Here is a 16,965-nt window from a genome sequence, read left to right on the forward strand (position 1 = left end):
GACTGTGGAGAGTGGGGGACGGTAGCCCAGGTGCTTGGCACCCTTTGACCACTCTCCCTTCCACCAGGTCAGGGATAACAACCTGACCCTGGTCCTCCCCTCTGGGGCTCTGTACCCTCCCTGCCGGAGCGGCACCCCCAGAGTCTAAAATTATCAGGGTGCTTGTAGAAGCAGTCCTACACAATTCCTCCACCAGTGCAGTGCTGTTAACCTGCAACTGGTCCTCCAACTTGGGGTCTGTACCTTCAGGTTGGGCCAGGGGTGAGGCTTCCCTCTGCCTGCCCTCCCTTCTTTGGTCCTGCTCCCCCCAACAAGGAATGGCCCCCCCAGAAGACAACATGGTAGGGGCACTGTTAGCAGTAGCCCCATCCTCCAGGTCAGGGGGGACACCCTGAACCTGGCCTTCTACTCCAGGGTTTCTACCCTTAGATTACACTGGGGCCAGGGGTGAGGCTCTCTCTCCCTTGCCCCTACTCTCAGGGTTCTGCACCCCCCCCCCCTCAGGGAGAGTACCCCTTGAAATCACACCAGGGTGGGTGATTGGGCAAACCGCCCACCCCTTCAGGTCAGGGTTTACCCCCTGCACCTGATCCTCCAGTCCAGGGTCTGTACCCACAGACTGGACCACTGCCTGGCAACCCATGACTTCCTGGGGGGCATACCTACCCCCCACCAGGTCAGAGTTTACCCTCTGAACCTGGTAATCCAACCCAGTGTCACCACCCTGTGGTTGAACCACTGCCTGGCGTACCAGGACTTCCTTGAGAGAACACTTACCCCCCATCAGTTCAGAGTTTACCCCCTGAACCTGATCATCCAACCCAGAGTCACCACCCTGCGGTTGAACCATTGCCTTGCACACCAGGACTTCTAGGGGGGCACACTTACCCCCCTCAAGGGACACACCGTCCCGAAGGGCCACACAAGAGTCTGGCTGGTGCAGGTCTTCTGACCTCTGCCCATCTGACAGAGTCTGGATTCCCCCCAACCCAGAAATGGTCTCACCAAGGTCATTCCTGGGGGGCTCTGCTCTCAGAGCTGACCCCTGACCCTCCAGGTTCTCCACTGGGGTCCGCAACCCCCGCCCTCAACCCTCTGTCTGGACTTCTGCACCCGCTCACTAGGAGTGGTACTGCCAGACACCAGAATTGGTGGGATGCTGGCTACAGCCACCCCCCCAAGTTCTCCTGACACTGTGGGGTCTCCCTCAACAGATGGCCCTACGGTACAGGCTATGCTCCCCTCCTGGTCTTCCCTCAGGGAACCCTCCAGGACCTGGGACCAGATCTCGGGAACCTTGGGCCTCAGCCCATCCCCATTCCCTCGCCTCTGAGACTAGACATAGGGTCCCTCACCCATCCCACTACACTGGGACCTACCTGGGACACTACAATCCTTCCCTACCTCGCCTGGTTGGGAAATACCTAGACCACTCCTCTCAGGAGCACCCCCAAATGCCTCTTCAGACTCTCTGATACTCACCCAGAGGTCTGCCTCCAGTGTAAGTTCCCTGGGGTCAGAGAACTCACACTCCACCTGGTGTTGGCATAGCTCTGGAAAATAAGGACTAGACATATGCTCTCCAGCAATTACATCACTCAGCCCCTCGCATGAATTAACCAAAGTATCCTTCACCTGACCATAAAGTGACTCTGCTTTGAAAAGCACCCCACATCACCCTCCTGAGACTGGTGAGACAGTACCTGACTGTCCCTGACACTCAACCCACACTCTTCTGGGATGTCTTTACACTCCATAACCAGGACATCTACCTGGGGGGAACCCCTCTTCCTGTCACTCTCACCTAGAGTCAGTAGAGTGTCCCTCCCACCAGTAGGAATATGACTCCCCATGCCAGTTCCCCAATACACCTCAGGGACCCTGTGCATCACTGGAGCTACCTCATACCCCTGAACCTCCTGGTGTGTGTTAACTCCCTCCTTCAAGTAGGGCACCACATCTCTGGGCATGTGCACTTCTTCAGCAGCACTGGATATGAAATTGTTGCTGCCACCATTCCAGCTGGACTCAGCCCTCCTGACTGCCAGCTCTTCCAGTTTTGGCTCATAAGCCAAAATCATCTTTTTTTTCTCTAAGTCCCTTTTCCACTCGTCAAGCTCCCTTTGCAACCTCAACTTTTCTGACTCCAACCGGTGAGCCCTTTCTGTCTGTCTGTCCTCCACATCTTTAGAAGTCATACCCATAGCAGACATACTGCTACCTCTCCTGGAGACCCTCTCCCCAGGTGTAACAGGTCCCTCCACTACACCACTGTGTAGACTCTGCACTTCCTCATCCTCATCCACTGTGTGCCCCCAGCCTCCTTGACTGTCACTCAGGCCCTCAGTGCCTCCTGCAGCTCCCCTTTCCTGGCGGAGCTCTTAACGGGACAGGCAAGATATTCACAGAACTGCTTCAATTGAGTAAATAAGTACCTCTTCTGTTTCCCTAATTCAAACACAGCTCCAGCTGTTGCATCTCCAGAATGAGACATAATGGCAACAAGTGCAAAGTTCCAATGGCAGAAAACAAGTTCCCAATGAAGTAAAAAGAATCAGTCAAGGGATCAGCAAAATCATGGAAGTAGAACAAAAAGGGGTCCCAAAGAAAAAAATGAGTAGTATGTGGTCACGTAGTGGTCTGAGATCAAAACAGTAGTGTCCACTTAATCACTGTATGTCAAGTACAAATACCAGTCCAAATCCCAATCGTTAATCACCAATGTTAGAAATGGGGTCTTTGGTTGACAGTCAGGTTGCCCCCTGTTCAAGCAATGACCCTCACTCTAGTCAGGGTAAAAGAGAATCACCCTCAGCTAACCCCTGCTTACCCCCTTGGTAGCTTGTAAGAGCAGTAGGCTTAACTTCAGAGTGCTAGGTGTAAAGTATTTGTACCAACACACACAGTAACTTAATGAAAACACTACAAAATGACACAACACCAGTTTAGAAAAATAGCAAATATTTATCTAAACAAAACAAGACCAAAACGACAAAAATCCGACATACACAAGCCAAGTTATGAATTTTTAAAGATTAAACTAAAAAATAGTGCTTAGAAACAAAAATGCTTCGATGAGGTGTTAACACGGCATCGTGACGGGGTCGTTCCCAACAAGCCGATACTAGCGGCTCCGGACACAGAGTCGCGTAGACCCCCAAGTACAGTACCTTTGGTGAAGAGTGAAAACAAGTCGATGCGCGAAGTCGGGGATCGCGGCATCGGTGCGAAACATTGAATCCACGCACTTCGAGTGGCGTCGTTCACGATGTGATGCGGCGACTTCCACGGAGTCGCAGACTTTAGCAGGGCGGCGTCGGGCCTGCGAAGAGCGTCACGTTCCATCGAAGGTCACGGCGTCAGGTGAAGGCGGCGTCACCAGATTCAGCAGTGGCGTCGGTCCGAAGTCATCCGAAGTCGATTTCTTCGGATTTCCACCATCTTTCCTTTCAAGGGCCCAGGGACTGAATAGGGCACCACTTGTCAAAGCAGGAGTCTCTCCAGAGACTCCAGGTGCTGGCAGAGAGAAGTCTTTGCTGTCCCTGAGACTTCAAACAACAGGAGGCAAGCTCTAAATCAAGCCCTTGGAGATTTATTCACAAGATGGAAGGCACACAAAGTCCAGTCTTTGCCCTCTTACTCTGGCAGAAGCAGCAACTGCAGGATAGCTCCACAAAGCACAGTCACAGGCAGGGCAACACTTCTCCTCAGCTCTTCAGCTCTTCTCCAGGCAGAGGTTCCTCTTGTTTCCAGAAGTGTTCTAAAGTCTGTTGTTTTGGGTGCCCTTCTTATACCCAGTTTCTCCTTTGAAGTAGGCATACTTCAAAGTAAAGTCTCTTTGGAATGTGAAATCCTGCATTGCCCAGGCCAGGCCCCAGACACTCACCAGGGGGTTGGAGACTGTATTGTGTGAGGGCATTCACAGCCCTTTCAGGTGCGAGTGACCACTCCTCCCCTCCCTCCTAGCACAGATGGCTCATCAGGATATGCAGGCTACACCTGAGCTCCCTTTGTGTCACTGTCTAGGGTGAGGTGCAACCAGCCCAACTGCCAAACTGACCCAGACAGGGAATCCACAAACAGGCAGAGTCACAGAAATGGCATAAGCAAGAAAATGATCACTTTCTAAAAGTGGCATTTTCAAACGCACAATCTTAAAATCAACTTTACTAAAAGATGTATTTTTAAATTGTGAGCTCAGAGACCCCAAACTCCACATGTCCATCCGCCCCCAAAGGGAATCTACACTTTAATCAGATTTAAAGGTAGCCCCCAAGTTAACCTATGAGTGGGACAGGCCTTGCAACAGTGAAAAATGAATTTAGCAATATTTCACTGTCATGTCATACCTTAACCATACACTGCACCCTGCCCTTAGGGCTACCTAGGGCCTACCTTAGGGGTGTCTGACATGTAAGAAAAGGGAATGTTTAGGCCTGGCAAGTGGGTACACTTGCTGAGTCGAATTTACAGGTGAAACTGCACACACAGACACTGCAATGGCAGGTCTGAGTCATGATTACAGAGCTACTTATGTGGGTGGCACAACCAGTGCTGCAGGCCCACTAGTAGCATTTGATTTACAGGCCCTGGGCACCTCTAGTGCACTGCACTAGGGACTTACTAATACATCAAATATGCCAATCATGGATAAACCAATTACACACAATTTACACAGAGAGCATATGCACTTTAGCACTGGTTAGCAGTGGTAAAGTGCTCAGAGATCAAAAGCCAACAGCAACAGGTCAGAAAAATAGGAGGCAGGAGGCAAAAAAGATTGGGGATGACCCTGCATAAGCAAAAAGGTCCAACAGGTCAGTAGCCATGAGAGGTTGGGATAACCAGAGTCACCTGCAAATATCGAGGGATACCAGTTAGCCAGACACTAACCCTTATGGCCAACCTCATACCCATACACCAACATATACTGGGTGGGGACCATGGGATCACCTATTAGCCACCCCCTGTGCCTCTGGAGTTGAGCCATCACATTTGGGATGCTGCTATTCCTCAGGATAAAGGCATCATGCACTGACCCAGGATACTTTGCACTGACATGGGAGATGTACTGGTCCGCTAGGCACACTATCTGCACATTCATAGAATGAAAGCTCTTTCGATTTCTGAACACCTCTTCATTTCTCCGTGGGGGGGGGACATATATGTGTACCATCAATTGCCCCAATGATGTTGGGGATATGTCCCATTGCATAGAAGGCAGCTTTCACTGTGGCCAAATCCTTCACCTGGGGGAAAACAATGTAGCTGTGCATCTGTTTCATCAGGGCAGACAACACTCTGGTCAGCACTATTGAGAACATTGGCTGCGACATTCCTGCTACCAAGCCCACTGTCAGTTCGAAGGAGCCAGTTGCCAAGAAATAGAGCACTGATAGGACTTGCACAAGAGGGGGGATCCCAGTGGGTGACAAATAGCAGAGATCAGGTCTGGCTCCAATTGGGCACACAGCTCTTGGATTGTGGCCCTGTCAAGTCTGTAGGTGAGGATAATGTGCCTGTCCTCCATTATTGCCAAGTCCACCAGGAGCCTGTACACAGGGGGATGTCTTCTTCTCCTTTTCATCCGCAGTGGTTATAATCTAGGGGGTAAAACGATGAACATCGGGTCAGTAGTCAACATTTCCAAAATGTACAGTGCATTGCAAGTTGTGACAGAAACAGTATGTTGTTGTATAGGGCAAAATGGTGCCTAAGTGTGCTATGATGCAGTTAGGTGCCATGGCCTGCCCCCCTGAAATGGCGCCCACATGTCCTGTTAGGAGGAACATGTGGAAATGAGGTAATGCCGCTGATGTTGTGCGCTGTTGCGGGAGGCAGTCGAGTACCGCCGTGCAACTCCTCATTGGTTGTCATTGGCCCCTATGGTTTACAGTAGCCAATGGGGATGTGCGGCGGCGGTGACGGCACACACCACCGCAGACGTGACTGCAATTTTCTATCTGTTCTCTCACTTGCTACCTGACCTTCAAACAGGAGAGGACCTACACTGCAATTGCTGCTGTGACCTGTGTCTCGAACCGACCATGGCTCGAGTCACTTGGAAAAGGGCCCCTGCCTTCACCTCGGCAGAGTTGGAGAGACTGGTGGATGGGGTCCTACCACAGTACCGAATGCTGTATGGGCCTCCAGACCAACAGGTGAGTACACTGTGGGCACAATGCATGGAGTGCTATATGTGAGGGCATCGTGTAAGGAGGGGGTGGTTGAGGGGTCCCGGGCAGTGTGCTGCATGTATGGTGGGCAATGTACGTGCGTAAGGGGATGGGGGATATGGTGGGCCATTAGTGTAACAGGCCGGATGGAATAACTGATACCCTTTTTCTATGTGTATTTTCTCTGCAGGTCAGCGGCCATCAGAAAAAGGGTATATGGTGTGCCATCGCCCAGGATGTGCGGACCCTGGGGGTCTATGGCAGGCGGAGCAAACGGTGTGAGGACCTGAGACGCTGGGCATGGAAGACGGCAGAGGCCCAGCTGGAGATGGCCTCCCAACGAGGAAAGGGTGCCCATTGAACCCTGACCCCCCTGATGTTTCGCATACTGGTGGTGGCCTACCCGGAGCTGGATGGGCGCTTGAGGACATCACAGCAACCACAAGGGGGTGAGTACAGTTTCCCAATATACTACTTGTGTGTGGTATCCAGGTGGGGGATGTGGGCCTGTTGGTGCCCCTAGGCCAGGCCGGACATTGTAGGGTAGGTTCCATGTTGGCAGGGGCCGATGAACTCTACCTCCAAACAAGCTAGAGGGCATCCACTACTAGACAGGGCTCAATGGGTCTCAGGTATGCTGCAATTGGTGTTAGGCATTCCTGTCCATGGGCTGGTGACTAGCATTGTGACTGGTAGTGCTTTGCCTAGTGCATAGGGCTGTTCCCTGTGTGTAAGTGTTTTGTGCATGCCAACGGTGGTGTTGTTGCTGCCATTGACCAAGTGTATCCTCTGTCTCTTCCCACCATTTTTGTTATGCTCTTCCTGTCCTTATGTGTCTTAGCATCATCTGGCGGAGGAGCAGAGGCACCGGTGACCAAGGGAGCTGCATCCCACAGGGCCCATGGGGCCGAATCCACAGACAGTGAGGACACCAGTGGGACAGAGGGCGAGGGGAGCACCACGGCGGAGACAGGAGGAGACAGTTCTGAAAGTGATACCTGCTCCAAAGGAAGCTCCCTAATGGTGGCGGACAGCTCTGTGGCCACCTTAACTACAGGTACAGCCGCCACCCCATACTAGCACTGCCCTCCCAGCAGCACCTCAGCGAATTTCCCATGCCCGCTCACCCAGGATGGTGGGCATCTCCTTCGCCCCAGGCACCTCAGGCCCTGCCCCAGTAAGCCCTGCTGCCCTGAGTGAGGAGGCTATTGACCTCCTGTGATCCATCTCTGTTGGGCAGTCAACAATAGTGAATGCCATCTAGGGGCTGGTAGGGCATTTGCAACAAACATATGCATTCCTGGAGGGCATTCACTGTAGCATGGCGGCCCAACAGAGATCATTCCAGGCTCTGGCCTCCTCTCTGATGGCAGCCATTGTTCCTGTCTCTAGCCTCCCCCCTCCATCTTCCTCTGCCCAGTCCCATTCCCCTGAACCCCTACCTATCCCAAGCACGCATTCAGACCAGCATGCACCCAAGACAACACACAGGAGCGGCTCAGGCAAACAAAAGCACCACACATCATCCCACAGGCACTGACACAAACACCACCCAGATGCAGACATATCAACATCTACTGCCTCCATTATGTCCCCCTGCTCCTCCTCGTCCACCACCCTCCCAGTAGCACCTACACTCACACCTGCATGCACTACATCCTCATCCACTACCACCATCAGGCCTATCACTACGCGCCCCTCACTGGCAGTCACCACCCACACACACTTGCACACATCCCCTGTGTCCTCTCCCACTGTGTCTGTGCCCCCTCCTCCTAAAGTAACTAAACGCAAGCACTCAGACACCCAACAGCCATCCACCTCACAACAGCATCCAGCCCATGCACCTTCACCCAAACACAGCAGACAGACACCTCCAACAACCACTCCCTCTTCTTCCACTCCCAAACCTTCACCCTCTACCCATCCCAGTGTCCCTAAGAAGCTTTTGCTCTCCGCCGTTGGCCTCTTCCCTACCCCTACCCCCATCGTCCTTCACGTCGGGCCAGGGTGGGTAGAACCCAGGCTAGCACCTCAGCCACCCAGTCCACAGTTGTTTCGGCAGCTACTACAGGTGTGAGAGGCTCCAGGCAAACACCCATCAGCACTGCCAGTGTGCCTGCACCAGCTGCCAAGGTGAAGGGCAAGGATGTACCACCAGCTGCCAAGGGGAAGGAGGCACAACCACATGGTATGGGCAAGGACGCTCCACCACATAGCAAGGCCAAGGGCAAGGCAGCACCACCACATGGCAAGGAGGCACAATCACATGGCAAGGAGGCACCACCACATGACAATGGCAATGGGCAAAGGGCCTTCCCATGCAGGCAGGAAGGACAGGAGGCCTGGTGCTGGGACTGAATCTGAGCCCCCAACATCAACCATGGCACTTCAGCCGTCCAAGGCTGCAGGGGAAGGGCTGGAGCCTCCCCCCACCTCTGTCAGCACCGTCACCAGCACCACTGTCAGCAGCAGCCCCAGTGGGCATCCGTCCAAGGTGCAGGGGAAGGGCTGGAGCTTCCCCTATCACTGGCAGCCCTGACACTAGCACCGCCACCAGCACTGCCACCAGCACCACTGCCAGCAGCAGGAGCTGCAGGGGAAGGCCTGGAGCCTCCCCCCCAACACTGGCAGACCCGACACCAGCACCGCCACCAGCACCACTGCCAGCAGCAACAGCAGCCCCAGTGGGTAGCCGCCCGAGGCTGCAGGGGAAGGGCTGGAGCCTACCCCCACCACTGGCAGCCCCAACACCAGCACCGGCACTGCCACCACTGAGCAGCCATCGCCGCCGGTGGGCATTGTGTAGTCCTGCCTCCATGGACTGTAATGCATCCTGACCAGTGCAAATCGTGTGGGTGTGGCACACAGGTGAGTGACTGTGACCTTGCACTCCCCAAGAACTGCCTCACAGGGTACAGAGCCCCCTCCAGAACCAGTGAAAGAAGGCATCCACTCACCCCCTCCTTGCAAGGATGAAGCACACTGGGCACAAGGCCCCCTCCAGAACCAGTGGAAGAAGCCATCCACTCACCCCCTCCTTGCCAGGATGAAGCACACTGGGCACAAGGCCCCCTTCAGAACCAGTGGAAGAAAGCATCCACTCACCCCCTCCTTGCCAGGATAAAGCACACTGGGCACAAAACCCCCTCCAGAACCAGTGGAAGAAGGCATCCACTAGAGACACTGTGGCTTTGCACTACCCAGGACCAAGCAGTGGGCAAACCACCCACTTGAGAGACTGTGGCCTTGCACTCCCCAGGAGCAAGCAGTGGACAAACCATCCACTAGTGAGACTGTGGCTTTGCACTCCCCAGGACCAAGCAGTGGGCAATCCACCCACTTGAGAGACTGTGGCTTTGCACTCCACAGGACCAAGCAGTGGGCAAACCATCCACTAGTGAGACTGTGGCTTTGCACTCCCCAGGACCAAGCAGTGGGCAATCCACCCACTTGAGAGACTGTGGCTTTGCACTCCCCAGGACCAAGCAGTGGGCAAACCACCAACTAGAGAGACTGTGGCCTTGCACTCCCCAGGACCATGCAGTGGGCAAACCACCCACTTGAGAGACTGTGGCTTTGCACTCCCCAGGACCAAGCAGTGGGCAAACCACCCACTTTAGAGACTGTGGCTTTGCATTCCCCAGGACCAAGCATAGGCCATGGAACCCCCTTCAAGACAAATGGTGTTGTACCACTTCCGGCTGAAGTGCCCCCCCATTCCCCATCCCCCTGAGGTGCCTGTGTATTTTTGACCTGATGCCCCAGCAGTGTTCTCTCCATGTTGATGCAGGAGTAAGGTGGGGCCTTGGCCTATGTGATGTGGCACTGTGGTCCACGGATATTATGGACTGGGCAGTGCCCCTCCATTTGTATATATGTAAATACTATTTTGATTTTTGAGGACGTATTTCTAGTTTTTTTATTTTATTACACTCACTTCAATTAATTCCATTTGTCCTTGCATTATTCCTGAGGGGTATGGGGTGGATGTGTAATGTTAATGCATCTGTTTGTGTGTATAGTGTTCGGGTGGGGGTGTTGTGTGTTGCATGTGTGTGTCACTCTCCTTTCCCCCTTCCCCGTTTGCTAGGCGGCAGTACTCACCGTGGTCATTGTCACCGGCGTTGGTATTCCTGGTGAGGAGGTAGACCAGCATGGGGAACACCTGCAGTTCAGACTCCATGTTGGCGTGGTTCTTCCCTGAGTCTCCAGCGGTGAGTCCTTTGCCTTCGGTGTACTGTTTCCACCATGCTTTTGATGTCATTGGTACCGCCCCGGAAAAAGTGGCGAAAAGGCCTCTTTTAATACTGTGGGGGATACATTGTCTTCCGCCTGGCTGTTGGCAGTTACTGCTGCGGTGCTTGTTGCTACCGCCATGGCAGTTGATGTGTTAAAGTGGCTGTCTATGTGGGCGGTTTCCGCTGTGGTCATAAATCCTTTTTTTTTACCACCGGCCTGTTGGCGGTATTACCACTGCTTTATCACCGACCGCCAGGGTTGTAATGAGGGCCATAACTCTCAAAGTATGTTTAAGACCAAATTGCTTTAGGAATTGATTTACATTCAGAACTACATGAACTTGAAACATAACTTGAGGGGACACAAGATTGGGATACCAGCTTTACTTAGATTGTGCTTTTCAAATAGGTCAGGACTTGATTATGTACAATGGGAGACACAATGTTGGGATATCAGCTTTCCCAAGGTTGAACACTGCACATAGGTCAGGACTCAACAATGTACATTCACATGAATCAGAATTGTTCTTGTGATAAGGTTTGAGTTTTTGACACTCATAGGATTAACCTTTGTATGTTGACTGACACTTGAAAACACGACAGGAAAAAAGGTGGCATCGCAAAACACGGTTGGAATTACTGAAATTTCCAAGGTTGTCTTAGGAACATGGATTGGAGTTATGAGGCACTCCCTAAACAATCTAGAAACATGGTTTCTACTTAAACATAGGTTGCCGTCGCGAGCACTCACAAAAAATACTGTAAAACACAATAACACTCAGTTCAAGGTTGGAGTCGTAAACACTCCCAGGGGCATATTTATACTCTGTTTGCGCCGGATTTGCGTTTTTTTTTTTTACGCAAATCCGACGCAAAACTAACTCCATATTTATACTTTGGCGTTAGACCCGTCTAGCGCCAAAGATCTTGGAGTTTGCGTAATTTTTTAGCGTGGACACCTTCCTTGCGTTAATGATATGCAAGGTAGGCGTTCCCGTCTAAAAAATGACTCCGAGGCATGTGCGCCGTATTTATACTCCCGGGCAAAAATGACTCCCGGGAGTGGGCGGGTAAAAAAAAATGACGTCCAGCCGCTTTAGCGTCATTTTTTAGCGCCTGGTCAGGGCAGGCGTTAAGGGACCTGTGGGCTCGGAAGGAGCCCAGAGGTGCCCTCCCATGCCCCCAGGGACACCCCCTGCCACCCTTGCCCACCCCAGGAGGACGCCCAAGGATGGAGGGACCCGTCCTAGGGAAGTAAAGGTAAGTTCAGGTAAGTATTTATTTTTAATTTTTTTGTGGCATAGGGGGGCCTGATTTGTGCCCCCCTACATGCCACTATGCCCAATGACCATGCCCAGGGGACAGAAGTCCCCTGGGCATGGCCATTGGGCAAGGGGGCATGACTCCTATCTTTGCTAAGACAGGAGTCATGTCAATGGAGGGTGGGAGTAAAAAAGAATGGCGCAAATCGGGTTGAGGCAGATTTTTTGCCTCAGACCGACTTGCCCCATTCTTTGACGCCCAAGCTCCATTTTCCCCTACGCCGGCGCTGCCTGGTGTGGGTCATTTTTTTTGACGCACACCAGTCATCTCCGCCGGCTAATGTCATTCCATAAATAAGGCGCCCGCATGGCGCTTTGGAATGGCGTTCGCCGGCGTTAAATTTATTGACGCACAACTGCGTTGGAGCAGTTGTGCGCCAAAAAGTATAAATACGGCCCCCAATGTATACCAGAAAACACGGTAATACTCAGTTCAAAAACTAGAGATACAGATTGATTCAGGAAACACTCTCTAGTCCATGGGCAACAGTTTGGAAAACTAAGATTTGGAAAAATAGTTGATAGGCAGAAGCAAGGAGATAAAAGACAGGCCTGCAATGACTACTAAGTATTAGCGTGCACTAACCTGGTAACAAGTACTTAAGCTGGGAGGAGTTCAGAGGAGGCAGGCAGGTTGTGGCTAGAAGTTAAAGAAGTGGTGGAATCATAGCTCATGGAGGAGAGACTCTGAGGGGTCTCTTGGGTTCAGGATCTCTGAGTCATGGGAATGGACCTGGAAGACTGAAACATTTGGCGGTTTCGTGAAGACTGGTCAGATGGTGCAGAAACAAAGTGAGGGTGGTCCAAGTTTCTCAGGAGTTGAGTGCAGGGATGAAGCTTGCACTAAACAGGAGCACATGAGACTCAGGAGGTGAGTGGAAGGAAGCTGCCTGAGCAGGACTTGACAAATTCTCATGCAAGTTCAGTGGAAGTACAGGGCCCACCCTGATGCTAGTTCAGAGAGGCTATTGATACAGGAAGCCAAGAATGTTCCAGAAGAACACATGTCTCATGTGGCGGCTTCCAAAGGAACCTGGGAAGAGTCACATGTTACATACAAATGGGCATGGCTTAACAAGCAGCAGGTGCAAACGGTAATTGACAACAACAAGTACAACAGAACCAAAGTGCACGATTATACGTTCTAATAGTTTACAGTGAAAATGTGCCTATTCTAAAAGGGTGCATAATATCTGCAGGTACAAACCAGATGAAACATAAATGCAACACACACAGGAGGGTCAATGTTCAGCCCTAATGGAAGGAGAAAGTCATGGCATTTTCGAGACGGAAAGGCACCACAGTAGAAGGTATGACAGGAGGCTTGTGAGTAATACCTACCATGCATATGGCACAATATTGAGTTGTGACAGTGTGGGAGTGGTTGTGTGGGTATATAAGTGAGAGCTTGAGTATGTGAGAGGGTGTGTGAGTGAGGGCATAAGTGGCTGTGTGGGTCCTTGAGTGGGGGTGTGAGTGGCTTTGGAGGTCAGTGAGAGGGTGTGTGAGTGGCTGTATGGGGGTGTGAGTGGGTGCATGGGTGCGTGAGTAGGTGTGTGAGTGGGTGTGTGAGTGGCTGTGAGGGTCCCTGACTGGGTGTGGTAGTGGTTTTCTGGGTCTGTGAGTCTTTGAGTGAGTGAGCAAGTTGTTTTGTGGATCCGTGAGTGGGTATGTGAGTAGCTGTATGGATGAGTGAGTATGTGTGTGAGAGGTTGTAAGGGTGTGTAAGTGGGTGTGTAAGTGTGTGAGTGGCTTTCTAGGTCAATGATTGGGTATGGTAGTGGTTTTGTGGTTCTGTGAGTGTGTATGTGACTGTGTGAATGGGTGCATGAGTGAGTGTGCAAGTAGATCTGTGAGTGGGTGTATGTTTTTTAATTAAGGTCTGGAACAACATATCTGTCACAGATTCACACAATGGGTTGTGCTGGGCACTGCGTTGGATACGCAGATCCTCATGTTCCCCCCAAAATTATTTTGGGCACTTTCTTGCTGTTGGTGCGTAGATCCTTGGATCCACTGTGGTGTGTGTGCAGTAGATCTGCATTGCTAGATATACATACATATTTTTTCTGTAATATTTCCAAAACTTCTGAACAGACGTACACCAAATTACAAAAAGAGATCTTTCTATACCAAGATCGAGCTTTCTGCCAAATTTGGTGTAATTCAGTTCAGTGGTTTGGACTCTATTCCTGTCTAAAATCCCTATTGGAGATTGCATGGGGAAAAGGTTTTTTGAGACTCCCTGTTTTACTCGGTCCCCAGTAGACGAATCACCACAAATCTTACTTTCAAGACATCAGCTGAAGTGAGTGGCAAACTAATTTTGAAAATTTTATAAAGATTCTTCAAACTGTGCCAAAGTAATTAGCAATACAAAAAATAATTTTTCCATGGAAACAAAATCTTAACTAGAACTACCTACTGGCAATTGCCCATAGGTAATATATGTGTGTGTGTGTGAATAAATATATATGTGCACATATATATTCACGGAGTAAGTCAAAGGTTACAGGGACATCATAGGAAATAGAATTTAAAAAAACATAGATATTCACTTAAAAAACAAAGGTTACAGGGATGTTATAGTAAGTGTTTACTCACACAAAACTAGAGACATTAAGCTGTTATAGTTAGTTATTTCAATTGACTATAATGTGCACCCAATAATTTGACTTCTAATGTTTAATTGATATTTTTATTGACGTTATAAAAGTTGCCATGAGTGCTGTAATGTCTGGGGTAATTAGCAGTGTGTGGCGAAGGCGTAAGTTATATTTACCTTAGGCTGCGAGTTATAGCTAATTGAAATAACTCTAACTGTAACTGCTGAATTTCTATGGTTTTATGTGAGTAAATTCAGAAATTCTATGTTATTTTAAATTCTATTTCCTAACTATAACATTCCTGCAACCTTTGTTTTCTTCAGTGAATTTCTATGTTTTTTTTTTCATAATGTAATTTTTATTACTATACATATCCAACCATTCCCATGCATGGCCTTTGCCTGTGCATGGCAGGGGTCGACTGCAGGTCCAGGCCTGCGGCCATAGGTGTGTGGCCACCCCCCTATAACCACTGAATCCCGTGTATGGCCTTCTGCCATGTGCAGTGTGGGTTAGCTGCAGGGCCTGTGGCCAGTCCCTACTGCCAGCCCCCTAACCACCCAACCCCACTCTGCACATGGCCTTTGGCCATGTGTAGTGGGAGTTGGACGCAGGGCATGTCTCTGGGTGTGGAAATAGGTGTAAAAGGGTGTCTCTGGATGTGAGAGTGGGTTTGAGAATGTCTGTCTGGGTGTGAAAGTGGGTGTGAGATGGTCTAGATGATTGGGTTTGAGAATGTCTGTCTGTGTGTTAGAAATGGGGTCTCTGGTTGGCAGTCAGTTTGCACTCTGTCCAAGCAGAGACCCTCAGTCTAGTCAGGGTAAAGGAGTTACACTCCTAACACAACCCCTGCTCACCCCATTGGTAGCTTGGCACAAGCAGTCAGGTTTATCTCAAAGGTAATGTGTAAAGTATTTGTACCAACAGACACAGTAATACAGTGAAAACACTACAAAATGGACACCACACCAGTTTAGAAAAATAGCCAATATTTAACTAAATCAAACAAGACCAAAATGGCAAAAATGCAACCCACACAAGTAAAGTAATGAATTTTTAAATTAAAGAGTCTCACTACATAGAAAACAATGGATGTGTTGATGTTACACAAAGTACCTGGTTTATATGAAAATTAAAGCCGCATGGGTGAGCGTGCATTGGAAAAGTCGGCGATGCGTCGATTCCTTACTAGTAAGTGAGGCTGTGCGTAGTTTCTTCTCCCGCCGGGCAGGCAATGTGCTGTTTTTCTCTCCTGCAGGAGAGCGATGCATCGATTTCCAGATGGGCACCTCAAATCTGAGCATGTTCACGTTGATTTTGATGCCCAGCGACGATATGTGCATAACCGGCCGCACGGTGATGAGGAACCGTGCTGCATGGGGGTTACGTCGATTTCAGCTGCCACAAGTGGGTGTTGAGTCATTTCTCCAGTTGCGATGAAGGTGATGCATCGATTTCCCAGCCACAATGCAGGTGGTGTGTTGATTTCTCAGCCGCGATGCAGGTGGTGCTTTGTTTTTACAGCCGCATTGTAGGTGGTTTATTGAAATGTTCCCCGCAAGGCTGTGTGAATTTCTGCCTTGGTTCCACCAGCATTCCTTTCAAGGGCCCAGGCACTGGAATGGGCACCACTTGGAAGGGCAGGAGTCTCAGCAAAGAGTCCAGGTGCTGGCAGAAGAAGTCTTTGATGGCCCTGAGATTTCAAAACAGGAGGCAAGCTCAGCCCAAGCCTTTGGAGACACTTCACAAGCAGGAATATACCAAAAGAACGAGTTACTTACCTTCGGTAACGACTTTTCTGGTGGATACATTAGCTACCTGTGGATTCCTCACCTCATGAATACTCCCATGGCGCCAGCATTCTACGGAAATCTTCTTTCTAGTCTCTGCACGTCGACGAGGACGTCACTGTCTCGCACGCGACGCCGTCTGACGTCATACAGGCAATAAGAGGTCCTCGACGACGTGCGGACGTCAGTACCAATCATTTTTTACGTGCATGAGAACAACCAGGCAATGCAATGAAAGAACAAAGCAACATCCATTATATTGTAAAAATACACCACATTGTATGAATAACTGTAAATCTTTTTATGTACATATATATATATATATATATATAAAACTCTCTCTTTTAAAATATATACACACACCAAGTATATACATAAAGATATATACACATATACCTATATATATATAAATATATTATATATATACATCTATTGCACCCTCAAAGACCAAGAGGAGCACACTCAAGGATTACTTGGCAAGACCATAAAGGCAACGGGGAGGCGGGTGGGACCGTGAGGAATCCACAGGTAGCTAATGTATCCACCAGAAAAGTCGTTACCGAAGGTAAGTAACTCGTTCTTCTGATGGATACAACTACCTGTGGATTCCTCACCTCATGAATAGAGTCCCAAAGCAGTACCACGCCCGGCGGTGGGTGCCTAAATGGTCAAACCAAGAAATCCTGCAGCACTGACCGTGCAAAATGGCCGTCCCTTCTAACCTCAGAATCTAAACAGTAATGTTTTGCAAAAGTGTGAAGGGACGACCAAGTTGCGGCCTTGCAGATGTCGACCACAGGAACACCTCTGGCTAAGGCCGAAGTGGCCGA

This window comes from Pleurodeles waltl, chromosome 10, assembly GCF_031143425.1.
Source record: "Pleurodeles waltl isolate 20211129_DDA chromosome 10, aPleWal1.hap1.20221129, whole genome shotgun sequence".
Taxonomy (NCBI): Eukaryota; Metazoa; Chordata; class Amphibia; order Caudata; family Salamandridae; genus Pleurodeles; species Pleurodeles waltl.